The sequence below is a fragment of the Lygodium microphyllum genome, chromosome 30 (assembly GCF_053477565.2).
Source record: "Lygodium microphyllum isolate KBCC chromosome 30, Lygodium_microphyllum_v1.1.10, whole genome shotgun sequence".
Taxonomy (NCBI): Eukaryota; Viridiplantae; Streptophyta; class Polypodiopsida; order Schizaeales; family Lygodiaceae; genus Lygodium; species Lygodium microphyllum.
In genome coordinates this window covers 51,505,550-51,519,548 of record NC_141164.1, presented here as the reverse complement: position 1 = coordinate 51,519,548, position 13,999 = coordinate 51,505,550, and positions in this window count along the sequence as shown.

The window sequence follows — 13,999 nt, the reverse complement described above, 5'->3', positions numbered from 1 at the left end:
CTCCCTCTTCGTCCACGTGGTTCTCCAAACTCCCAGAAGCTTCTAAGGACCCTTAGAAAGCCCCCCTTCCTGTGGCTTTTATAAGGCCCTTCTAAAGTGGTTTTTATAAAACCCCCCCCCCGAGGATTTAAGCACCCATTCCCGTGGGGTTCCACATAAGCCCCTTTCCTATTGCAAATTCCACAAAAGTTCATCCTAACCCCCGAATCCCTTAGAAAGCCCCCTTTTCTATTGCCTTATCAAGCGGGTTTTATTACCCTCGGGTTTTTAAGCACCCTTTTTCCCCTTGCATCCCGAAAATCCCCACCATAGCCGAGTTCTTTTTCCCCCTTCTTATGGATCCGCAATAGTCAATATTAAAACCTTTTTTCATTGGCCCTACAAATCGGTCTTTAAACCCTCGGCATTAAGACCTTTTCCCCTTGCATCCTCGGGAATTAAACCTTTCCCTTGCATCCCCCATAAAGCTCATACTAGTCGGGTTTTTAAGCCCTTTTTCATAACATTTCCAAGGCTATTTAACCCCCGTTTCTTTTTAATCCTCCCCTTAGCATTTCCACAAAGCCATTTCCGTGGATTTCCCTCCATACAAGTCTTTTAAGGTCTCCCATTGCATTCCTACACAAGCCATATTAGTAGGTTTTAAACCTTCTTTTCCGTTGGTTCTCCTTAAGTTCACTCGAATCGCCGGATTCAAAAACTCTCTTTCCTATTGCAACTCCCACAAGCCTATAAGGTCTTCTGAAGCCCGATTTTGAAAGACAGTGCAATCGGTCAAGGAAGCCGAATCTCAAAGGGAGTTTTGCATGCGAAGGAGACGGGCCAAGATCATAAGTCTGCACCCAAGGCAAGAAGGTCGAATATGCGATGGCTCCTAAAAAGGCACAAGGCGCAACCGCAGGAGGATCATCTCCTAGCATCCATGTGGACATTTCACCACAAGTCCAAGTTTTCTTCCTAATTTTGATTTACGTCATAATATTACAACTGTGCATGGATCATTTATGGAATTAGGATGTACTTTTTCGATTGAAATACTTTGGCTAATAGCTCACGATTGAAGAATTCAGTCATTGGTATTTTTCAATGAATCGAACAAAAAAAAGAAGCATAAGATCTCTAAGCATTCTTAGCAAATGGTTTTTATGCATTACAAAGTAACGAATTTAGATCAACTAAAGATCATATTTATAAAGTCAAATTTATTGTTGTATACTTTGATTATGTATGGAAAGTTAAAATCGCATGTTGCATCATTAGACATCTCTTTCTTCGCAAGGATTCATTAAAGAAGATTGCTAACAATCGTAGGAATTTGCAAGGCGTGGAAATGATTCTAGGGCTGCATGAGGTAGATTACACTTTAGTCAGTTGGCATAAAAACTCAAATCAATTACGTAAGTAGTTATGAAAGGTTGTGTAATGCTCATTCAGCATACAAATAATTTGTTCATAAATGAAAATTAGAAAAGGCTGCATGGTTTGTTTTGACATAAAACCCTAAAGCTTAGTAGCTGGAATCTTGAATGCATGTTCTAGAAGGATCAATAGAAATTGTGTCGTAACTTAACATGCGCTTCGAGCTTATCTGGTAAAACTAGGGTTGTAAATCTAATCATTCATAGCCAATAAATCGTGTGCTTACGAGAATGGTATCGTAATGGTTTTACCCTAAAAACACCTAAACCACAAAGGATTTGCTTAGAAATTGTTAAATTGATGCAACATACCCCAAGTGCTAACTAGGGTTTAGCACGTTGAGGACGTGACCTAGTCGCTCTTATTTCCAAACTGAAACTCTCATACCCTAAAAAAAACTTGCCCACATTCACGGAATGTAGGGACAATAGGACATACTTGCAGGAAATGATCTAGGGTTTCTACCCTAAGGATCGCTCGCTAAAAAGATGAAACTCGGTTTGAATTTGGAACCCTAAGACCGATAATGTCGGCCTAGTGAAATCAGGAATGGATTGTTATGTAGACACCCTAACCCTGTTTCCTATCTAATCATGATTTCGTGATTAGAAGACGCCATTTGATGGGTAAAATAGTTCCATGGATTAGATGCGACACTGGTGCAACATGTTGCAGAGTCGCATGATCTTGTGATTTGATCACAAGGGAATAGCCAAATCCTCGGAATGAGTTTGGCAGATTCTTGCGCATGTTTATCTTGCAAGAGGATGAGTAGTCATCCTGATATAGTACCTTTCTTGGGAAAAGTGACCAAGACAAGGGGATTAGATATTTGCTTGGAAGCAAAGGACCAATTAGTAAATTGGAATAACATATTTACTGCTAATAGAACTTAAGGTATTGGTTAAGTTGGGTTAATAGGGTACGGCCCTAACCCAAGGATATAAGGGTTAACAAACAAACCCTTGGGGATCTTGCTGAGTCGCAATTGATCCCAAATCGAATGCTGGATGCATTCGGAGAGAAGGATTCACTCCTTAGCAGTTGGCCAAAAATAACGACCACTGGAAATGATTATGCTTGTAAATCAATTTAGAGAGCATTGTTTACTTTGTTTGCTCAAGGAACTAAAGGTTGAAAAGATATCTAATGCTTCAGGTTGAAGGCCTGAAGGGAGAGCCAGCCTCAATTACCCCCGACTGTCTGCCTGGACCCTAACCAAGGGGGTTGTTAACTGCACCGGGAAGGTGGACCGAACCCGTCGCGAGAGGTCTCTCCATTGAGCGCTACTTGGAGCAGGAGGACGCTTGGGTGCCAGGGGGGCTCTGGCTGTAAATCCCTCGTCCTTCGGGCCCTGCACAAGAGACCAATGTGACTCAGGATTGGATCTTGAGGCCCGCATACTAGTCTATGAGCAGAATCTTGGATTAGTAATCCCTGTGGATTTCTGGATAGCCTTCGGGCGGATTATGGATAAGCCTATGGGTTGGACTTTATAAATGTATTTCAAAGATAAATATGATAACCTGTTGAAAAGGAACTTGTTTGACACTGCTTTTCTATGTCAAGTGCTATGATTACATGAAAGAACCAGTGCCTAACAGACTAATTAAGGAAGCTGTTTGATGCATGTCCAACTAAATGTGGTAGGTAATTAGACAACTAAAACAACTTGAGGAAAGTGCGGTGGATGTGGCCATGGGTCCGACCGTCCTACGGATGGGTGGTCCTGATTGGCCGGGAACTTTTCTCAATCATAAATGACAGCAAGAAGATCGTTCCAAGGACACGAACAGCAAGGGCGATGACCTAGAATTTAAGTTATAATAATCTTGATTTACGCTGTCTTAGGGGAATGGAATGGGAATATGCCTTATGGCAGAGAGGTTGAGCTTTGGATCCCTCTCGTTTCCCATTCTCCTTGAACCAAGTGCAGCGTGAATCCGCTTTGGCCTTGGCGTTTCTGTGTAAAGTAGTTCTCCCGGGGTTTGACGCTAGTTGTTGTTTAGGAAATGACCATTAGGGAAAACCCTGACTCAAGTCAATCCTCTGGGAACGGCCAGAATACTTCCGCTACGTGGCAGACGCGGAAAGTCCTAGATCGCAAACCCCATGACATTCCGAGGGAGTGCCAGGCAGAGTTTTCTAGATCTCCTTTCCGATGGACTGCTAAGACGTGTCCTGAAGGGAATAGGTGGACACGTTACAGATTGGAGGAAGGTCTGAAAGGCTGCCTATCTCTTCTATTATTGACGGTATAGACTTAGTCGTGCATTCCAAGTGGTGGATTGGCTCAGGCACTCCATCCATCGCCCACACACGAACTCTTCTAACTGACCGTAATAGGTGCATTCCTCCTTGGGATGAGACATCACCTCCTTGTATAAATTTTACGGCCACGTCTAATATTTTTGTATATGATATTCAATTAGTTTGCGTATGTAATGTATGATTGATACACAATTTTCTTACCGTTTGCTCAAAGTTTGAGATCACCTAATCAATGATCTCCGATTGGAACTCGCCGAAGTGTCGTATGTGTTCTATAGACAAGCGACGCGTTCGTCTGATTGCGAGCTTGCATTGAGAGCAAGGACACGGGACACGTTGATTAAGATATGCCTCAAGATCTTGAACATCACGACCATCATCATTTTCCATTTTGTCTATGTTACGATAAACAATTGGTTTTTGTTCTCATTCTCTTTTTCTTTTTTAATTTGTTTGAGAAGGGATTCCTCTCTTGTAACTCAATAGAATTCACGTCAACTAAAATGTCTTGGTTTACACATAACAAACTAGTTTAATATACATTATAAAGATTCCATATAAACCTTACATTTTAACATAAATTTTTAAGAGCTATTGAGCTTACACAAGTAGAAGGCAAAGACTCATCTTTTTTTTAAGTTTTTCCAATAGCTAAGAGACATTATATTATGATAATAATCCTATTATAAAGATTTACCCATGGAAATCAGATACATTAATAGTATGGTTAACTATAGATTCCTTCAAAATAAATATTAAACAGCTTTTAGATTTTACATCCACTATATCTACTTAAGATTGGTTCTAATATAGGGAAGAGGATCGGCATTGATAAAGCAATACATGCCATTCCATATTCAACACCTTTCATACTGTAGAAAGATCATAAAGTCAATTTAAGGTGTGCACAAATTGATCCCTTTTCATCCAAATTCTAGAGAATTCATGGCCTTAAAAATCTAGATACTATAGTCATATCTAGGTGCATATCTATATTAGTAACATGTCTATCCACCGAATCCTAATGGCATAAACTTATCAAGAGGTAATCAATGTAACTTCCACTCAAAACTCCCTTGCAATAATCAAATTGCATTACCTCAAACTACTTAAGTCTACCTTATAGGGAAAGTTTCACCTCAACCCCACAAGGATCAACCTAAAGCAAGTCTTAATCATAACTATTATCTCCTACCATGGTTATCTAGCATTAGCTTAAGATAACTACTTTGCTATCATCTCTCAAACTTAAGTAGAACATTGCATTGGTTTAAAGAAAGTGAGAAATGGGGGGAAGTAATATGCATCAACCACTTTATTAATAAGGTATAGTCTCAACTCGGGCCCCCTAAAATAACATTGATTTGGATTTAGGATGACACACTAGGATAGTTGACATTTGATCATTCCTAACTTGACCTAATCTAGCATTTCAGATTTTAAATGGAATTCTCTTGGCTAACCAAGACCACTTTGCTATATAAAAAACACATGGGCAATTTAAACATCCCCTTTCCTCGAAGAGTAGCTTTAGTTTTCTAACTAACCTAACACAATTTATCCACCTCTCTCTGCACTCTTCGTTTCATGTTCTCTCCCCCTTCTCTTTCTTTCTCTCTCTCTCTTTCTTTGTTGCCCCTCTCTTTGTTTCTCTCCACCCCCTCGTGTTTTCTCACTCATTCTCCTCTCTCCCTCCCTTTCTCTCTCTCTTTCTCTCTTTCTTTGTTATCTTTCATGTTTATTCTCTCTCTCTCTCTCTCTCTCTCTCTCTCTCTCTCTCTCTCTCTCTCTCTCTCTCTTCATTTTCCTTTCTTCTTCTCCCTCTCTCATTTCCTCTCTTTCTCCCTCAATGCACCTCATTCTCAAGAAAAAAAAAAAAGAATAAGAATAAACCAAGAGGAGGCAATGTACTCACCACAAAGGCCCAAGGATGGGTTCGTGATGGCCCCTCTTCTTCCTTCATGCACTTCCTCCTCTTCTTCGCGAACTGTGGTGGGCGATAGCGTAGTGAAAAGCTCTCCTTATCTCTCTTTCTTTTTTCCTCTCCCTCAAAGCCACAATCTCTTTCGCTCTCTTTCACTCTCTCTCAAACTCTTTGCAGCAAAATGCCGCACTCGAGTTTCACCCACTTTTTTTCTCTCAGAATAGCATCACTATTTGTGACGCAAATAGCAATGCCGCTAATTTGCATCGGAAACACTTGTCGCTATACCCCTATTCCCTTGTAGTGCAACAATAACTTGGTTGTCATTTTGGCATCATTTTTGCATATGGTTCTAGCCTTGGCCCATTTTATCATATAGTCTATTGTAACTAGGATGTATTGGTCCTAAGAGTATTTTTGCAGTAGGGCTAATCGAACCCATGAAGTCAATTCATCATTTTTTGAAGGGCTAACTAGCCAATATAGTTTTGATCTTCATTTTATCTTTCCTTATAGCCACATTCCTACCTTGGTACTCATTGCAATGTTTGACAACATGAATGGCATCTTTGAAGGGGGTTAGCTATCATAATTGTGTCTGTAGCACTTTTCGAGCCATGATATTGGCTTCAAAATGGCTTCTTGCTATTCCTCCATGTGCCTCTTGCAACATATCTTCAAATTCATACTCATAGACACATCTCTTGATCAATAGAATTTCTTGTCCCCATCTATATACAATTATTCGTTGGTAAGGCCTAGTCTTGAGAATGAGGTGCATGAGGCTAGATTTCTCTATTGGGCACTCAAGTAGTCCATGCACTAGTATTTGCACAATGTCATCCACCCAATAGGATGTTAGATCGACTTTAAAGAGTTGCGTTTCTTTTTGCACCATGAACAAGTGGGAGGTGAGAAGGTTATGATGAATTCCAATGGCCTTTTCTTTAGTATTTACACAAGGCATGTGATCAACAATATAGTGTTTATTTCCCTTACTCACAACCACATTTAAAGCTAACTCTAGCAATAGAAGTAGCCTTCTTGATATGCAACCAATGCTGCAAGATTTCTTCACCAAGTATAGTAGGGTTTGATGGTCTAAAAAGAAGGTGGAGGGGTGGCAAAAAAATAATATCAAAATTTCATGACAACATATACCATATCCAACCCTTCTCATCTTATTGTGAAATTGTTTATCTTGGTCTTTTTGAGTCTTTTGCTAGTGAAACGCGCTGGAAAGTCCATATTGTGTTTACTAAGCTCACAAATTACTACACCTGTCCTACAATCTAGGGCTTGTAGGATAAGTGCAAAAATTAGAGCATTCTTGAGGGCTTTCAAGCCTATTGGCATTTCTCTATCCATTTCTAGTTTAGTAAGAACTAATACAAGGGTCTAGCAACAATGATTGCATAGTTCTCCACATAAAATGTCTATAGTAACTAGTGCACTCGAGAAAGCACTAAACACCCTCAGGTGGCAATAGCTCTATGATGACTTGAATTTTGGTTGTATCTATGGAAATTCCACTCTTAGGTACTACATTATCAAAGGTGGGTCCACATTTCACCCAAAATTAACCCTTGAGTGGATTTAAAGACAGATAATATTGCCTATACCATTCAAAGGCTACCCTTACCTTATCTATGTGCTTGTCTCAATTGGAATTGACATAGAGGTTTTCCACAAACCTCCGGAGGTTATTGCACAACATATCTTTGAATGTTGTGCATGTGAAGCATTAGAAGGTTTTCGGTGCATTTGTCGATCAAAAGGCATGATGATATATGCAAAGACTTCCCATTCTATGGCAAAGGCTATTTCATGCTAGTCATTAGAATTGAGTACACCTGATTGTAGCCTAACAACCCATCAAGGCAAAGGCTTGTTTGTGCCAATCATAAGGATAGAGCTACACCCGATTGTAGCCCAAAAACCCATCAATGGATCTATATGCCTCCTTACTTTGATACTTGCTTGATTATATGCTTGGTGTATGACAATGGATAATGGTCTCTCTTGGTGACTATATTCACCTTCTTGTAGTTGATGCATACTCAAATCTTTCCATTCTTCTTAAGTACCACTACTATGGGTGACACCTATTCTATATGCTATATTTCAAAATGGAACCTACCTTGAGAAGCTTGTGCCCATTTGAGGTTCATCAAGTAAGGTATTTGCTTTGTGGGCTTGACATTAGGGTTTGTCAATATCATGTGTGAAGGCACTCCCTTGAGTTCACTATACGTCTAGGCAACCACATCTTGGAACTCTATGAGTAGCTCAATGAGCTTCCTCTCATCCTCTTTTAGAAGGTTATCAACACTGTATACATGCTTGGGGGGTTTTCCTTCCTTGGTGAGGTTCACCTCTTCGACCTTTATGGATCCTTCAATTGGCTCACTAGATTTTTCCCTTCCTCTTTGCACCAAGCATCACAAGAACACAATCTCTCTTCTTGAATTGAGTGAATTGCCTAGGAAGAGCATCTTCTGATTTATTTTGGTCATTTTTATTAGCATTTTGATTCTTTTGAGTATCTTTTATAGTTTCTCCTTAGGTGTATGGGTAAGTTCTTATTTGATCATTTAGCTATGTTGGGGGCGGAGGGATCTCAAGATTGGTGTCCATCCTAGTGTCTTACTCGAAACTTGTTGCATTTGACTCTTGAGCAGAGTCCTCTTCATTGTCCTTGACTCCCTCTATTGTGCAAGGATTTTGAGAGTAGGGATGAGGTTTCTAGGCCTATACCTTGATCATTCATGATATAAGACCTCCAAGTGCTCTAGGAATTCTAATATTGACCTCACTCTCACCACTCAGGCATATATTGACAACCTTTCAACTCTTTAGGGTTTGGGATCTACCAAAATCTCTTATATAGTTTTACCATTAGAGTTGTAGTCTCTAGATTCATCATTGTCTTCATTTGAACTTTTATAATTAAAAAAATCCTCTTCTGCATTAGCCATTCATCATTCTCTGAGGCCTTTGGTTCAATTAATGAATTAATGATACTACCAAGTTATTTTGGAAAATCAAATAGTGCTTGATGTAGTTTATTCCACTTCCACTCAGTTGCAATCATGCTATTGAAGCAACTTCTCTCAAACATGAGTAGACTAGAATTGTTTTTGTCCTTCAGACACCATCACCATTGAGCAAGTACTTTGTGGAAGTTTGAGGTAATCAATATGAACATTGAACCCCTTAATCCTAGGTTGAGAGTTCATCATGGGAATGGGTATCATAAGTTCACTAGTTCTAAACTCAACCATACATGTAGTGAATTCTTCTCCGTTCTATTTGCTCATTCACTCATAGGCTTCTTTATATTCACTCTCTTCTACATACTGTCTTGTAAAATCTTCTCTATTGATACATCTCAATATACTTTGAGTTTTGTGCTCTCAAGCTTCTTCTTCTCCAACATGTGTGTGTGTGTGTGTGTGTGTGTGTGTGTGTGTGTGTTGGGGTCTTTGCTCTAGTAGCACATACCTATCCAAATCACGTAGTTTATATCTTTGGTTTGCCCTTTGACTCAATATCTTATCTACATCCATTGATGCACTAACAACTTCTTCTTTGGTTGAGTTGGTGATTGCAATTGAAGGACACAATTTTTTGGGTCCCACATTTGTGTTGAAAGTAGCACCTATGTACCTTTTGGAAGTTCCCCCACTCCATCAAGTAATATAACTCGTATTGCAAGGTTACTCAATAATTAATTAAAAAACTAGTATATTTTAGATTTTGGATAGCCATATCCTTTTCCTGTTTGGGTCCCACATTTGTGTTGAAAGTAGCACCTATGTACCTTTTGGAAGTTCCCCCACTCCATCAAGTAATATAACTCGTATTGCAAGGTTACTCAATAATTAATTAAAAAACTAGTATATTTTACTGCAATGTACAACTTTTTGGAGGGCAAACTCTTGGTGAGAAAGTCTATAGGATTATCAATATTCCAATCTATGCAAAAAATAGGGGATTTGGGATTAGAAAAGGTTAGAGATTAATTTTTACATTAATATTATATTATCTATTTTGTAATAAAAGAAATAACAAAAGATTTTTGCACTTACAAGTTTATATGTCAACATCTAGATATTTATTTATAAGAAATAACTTGGTGGTATGAAGTTTAGCCTCATTGAAAATTGTGGATTTAAGAATCTATTCATCTATAATAATCAAAATGTAATTTTCAAGTGAGAAAATGAGTGGAGGGCTCGTACGTTAAATTCTTAATTTGGGGGGGGTGGGGGGGTGCACAATTGGGATTTTAAAATGAATTTTGTGTGTATACTGACAAGTGATGATAAGGGATTGGATTTACTTTATTTCCTATTCAGTTAAATCAAAGGAGTGAAAATTGATGAAAAGTAAGAAATAGAGCTAGCCATTTTGGAGTAAGAAGAAAGACGAAGGAAAGAGAAAATAGACACTACAATAGAAGAGATAGAGGGGAAAATAAGGAAGGGAAGGAGAAAAGGACACATTGGACCACACAGGAAAGGACTAATCTCAATCAATCCATAAGAGATTTTTTGAAATAGATGTAGCAAGAACAAGTCATGCTCTTGAAGGAGCAAGAAGATCTAGTTTTACAAGGATGTGACTATCCTACCAAGAGAACATACATAAGAGGGACAAGGACATAATGGGAAGGGTAAAAGTGGAATTAGCATGAAGAGAAGAAAGCTCTAGTAAAGGGAAGGAAAATGTCAATGTAGAATCTTCAAAAATGCAGTGATGTCTACCATCTAAATCTTGCAAGTAGAATTATCAGAGCTAAAGAGAATGAACTCCATTGAGGAGGCCACATCTAGAGGGGAAACCAACGAGCAAAATCAACACTTGACTCACACTAACGTGAAGTTTAGATGATTTCTACAAGAGGAGGACATATTGCACTAGAGGAGTTGTGTGGGGAGTTCCACAAGGACAAGACACATGTAATAAAGGACAAGAAAGAACTACATGGTAGGTTGCATGAAGCCAATGAAACTTATGTAGAATTCCTATAGCCCTCCAATCAACAATAATGAGACTTGAAAGCTCAACTATAGGATAAGGAAAAAGAATGAGGAGCTAAAAGAAACAAGAGCTCAAATTCATTGCCTAGAGGAGGCATAGAGACAAGGAGAGGAAACCAAAGTGCAATTAGTTGAATGCAAGGTACATATGGAATAAGAAAGAGCCAAGGTAATATCCCCAATAAGGGAGGTTGTAGACAATTAGCAAGCTCACACTTAACTACAAGCTACCTTTACCGGATTGTAGGCTATGCTAGAGACTAATCTTACGAGAGTAGTAGCCAAGATGGAAGGAGAAGCTAAGTAGGCTCACACAAATGGGAGAATCTAGGCTAGTATGGGCCATCAATTGGGTGTTGCTCAATGACGTTGAGCTAATCTTCTTGTTGTTCTTCTTCTTATGCCTACTTGTGACTTGCTACTTTGTCTCTCGCAAAACATTGAGAATTTTATTCATGCTTGGGAGCTACATCGAGTTGTAATTATTACGAAGGTATAGCTAAGAGCTAAGGTGACCATGATGGGATATGCTTCTTTGATAGCATGCCTATCCCCACTGAAAAGAAACAAAGAAGGGAATCATTGGTGCTCATTAAGGATGAATTGGGAAATGTAGTGTTTGACAAGGAAGGCATTGCAACAATATTCCAAACACACCTCTCGGCCATAGTTAGCATGCCATTTGAAGGGGGGAGACTACTCGACAAGAGTGAATGTTGATGTCATGCTAGCATTGGACCACCCTTTTCCTACACATGAATTATTGATAAGTGTTAAGTTGATGAAGGAGGGACGTGCACTAGGACCTAATGTGTTTCCTATGGATTTATTCTTGGCCACATGGGACACATGCTCATTGGAGTCATGCATGTTATTGAAATGTTTCTGGAGCGCTGGAGCTTTCAGAAATGAGGCTAATGAAGGAATCATTAAGTTGGTCCTCAAGTCTAGCATGATTGAAGATGCCAAGGCCACCAAAGGCCATTGATGATGCTCAATGCATCATGAAAAACCACGGTGAAAGTGATGGCACTCATGGTGAAGCAATAAATTTCTTGATTGGTCCATAGCAATAAGTACGAATTTGTGCATGGAATAAATATTCATGATGTAATTTTAAACATTATTATTGGAATAGATTATGCTATGGTCATAAAGGACGACTAGATGCTATTAGATATGGATTTTAGAAAAGCATACAATTATTTGTGTTGGGAATTTATTATCTTTGTTTTGGAGAAATTTGGATTTGGTTGTATGTTTTGCAAAATGATCAAATCACTCCTTGCAAATGCATCGGTTATAGTCTCCATCAATGGATACGCCTTTAGTGGCTGTGCCTTGAAGAGGAGTATCATGCAAGGTTGCCCTTTGTCTCCTCTATTGTTTGCACTTGTAACTCATTATTTTTATGCAATGTTGATTAGGCTATCAACAAGAGGGGAAGCATTAAGCCTCTCTCCCTTCTAGACAATCAATCAATTTGCACCCAGATGTTTGCCAATGATATCTTAAACATCATCAAAGTCGAGTAAGAGTTGATAAGTGAGGTGTTGAGCATCTACGAAGAGTTTTTAGATTTGTCGTGCTCTAGAGTGAGCAAACAAAAAATTGAATTATTGTATCTCTCCTAGAAGGATAGCCTAGATTGGATGCATTAGCTAGGATTCCTTGAAGTTGGCAAATGTAAGCTAATAAGATATCCAGGTGCGCCAATAGGGGTTGGGATCACAATTAATGTTTCAAATGGTTTGAAGAAAGGACGAGCACAAAGATCAAGGCAAGAATGGGTTACTCAATCTACATATATGAACGTATCATGTTGCTCAAAATGTTTTATCCTCCATTGTGGTATTTATAGATATGATCTTCCCTTTCATGAAGTCTCAATGGAGCATGTTGGAAACCTTGTTCAAGAGAGTGTTGTGGAGTGTAAACATTGACCGAAAATTACATAGGAACAAATTGTTCCTTCATTGAGGAGGGTAGAACATGTGTAGAGCTCCCGAGGGAGAAGGCAGTTTGATTGGCCTTCATGACAATGAAGAGAATGACACAAGATCAACTCATCTTACTACTGGACTAGCTGTCCAAGGCTAGGATTGGAAGGCAAGTGCTAGTTAGACTGCAAATGGGTGTACCTCAAATGGATGGACATCTTATTCAGTGAAATCAATAGAATCAAGATTAAGGACTCCAAGTTCATCGATACATGACAAGAAGTAATAAGCTCACTACATTAGGAAGGATCTGAGAAGAATAAGGGAGATGCTTGCTCAACATGAGCATATGGTTGAGCAATCAACCTTATGGAAGAAGCTTTGTCCTTTCCTAGGTTAAGTTGAGTAACAAAATCCATAACAAAGGAGTTGCATTCTTGAAGGACATATGGGATGGAGTCTAGGAAGAGTTTTTGCTAGTGGAGATGGTTGCTAGGAGACATGGGCTAATAGACGAGGAGGAAGACATGATGTAGCTAGTGCTCACTAAGGTTAAAAACTCATGATCTACATCCAATGTATTGAAAGAGAAGAGTTTCAACTGCCTTAAAAGAAGAGAATAGATTTCAAGGAGGCTAATAGTAAATGGTTTCTCAAAACGACTCAGGACTGGAAGCGAGATGAACCTAGGGTCAGTATGTTTACTTAGAAGAGAAGATTGAAGAAGGCATTAAGTGCAACTCCTTCCTATAGGTTGAATATGCTCTTGTGGAGAATTGTGGCTAAAAAGCTACCCATATGCGACAAGATTAACAAGTTTGGCATCTATTCCCCCCATGCCCTATGTGGTGCAAAAGGAAGAAAGAAAGCATCAAACACTTATTTTGGGAGTGTATAGAAATACAAATGCTCTAGAGGAAAGTTCGGCAAGGCATGGACAAGGTCAATCGTCATGTACTAATAAGTTCTGGAAGCAAGTAGTTTTGGGCAATTAGGGTGACTTCAATGAAGTGACAAATAAAATTTGGACAATTTTGAGGGGCTTAGTGTTGTAGACAGTTTGGAATACTAGGAATGATGTTGTCCATAATCGCATCCCAAGTGGGGGTGGAGTATTTGGTGGTCATGCTGCTGGTATATTTGTTAGGGATGTTATTCTGTCTAAAAAAATGGCCAAGAAAGATGAGGTATATTTGTTAGGGATGTTATTCTGTTTAAAAAAATGGCCAATAAAGATGAGGCTCTGGGCACTGCTTGTAAGCTCATAAGAACACTTTGGATGAAGGCTTTTAGATTGTGATACCGTATTTTGGTGATGTAAAATCTTACTACTTATTAACACAACCGCGCATTATAAGAAAAGCTTGAGTTGAGCGATTGAACATTTGGGAAGAAATGTT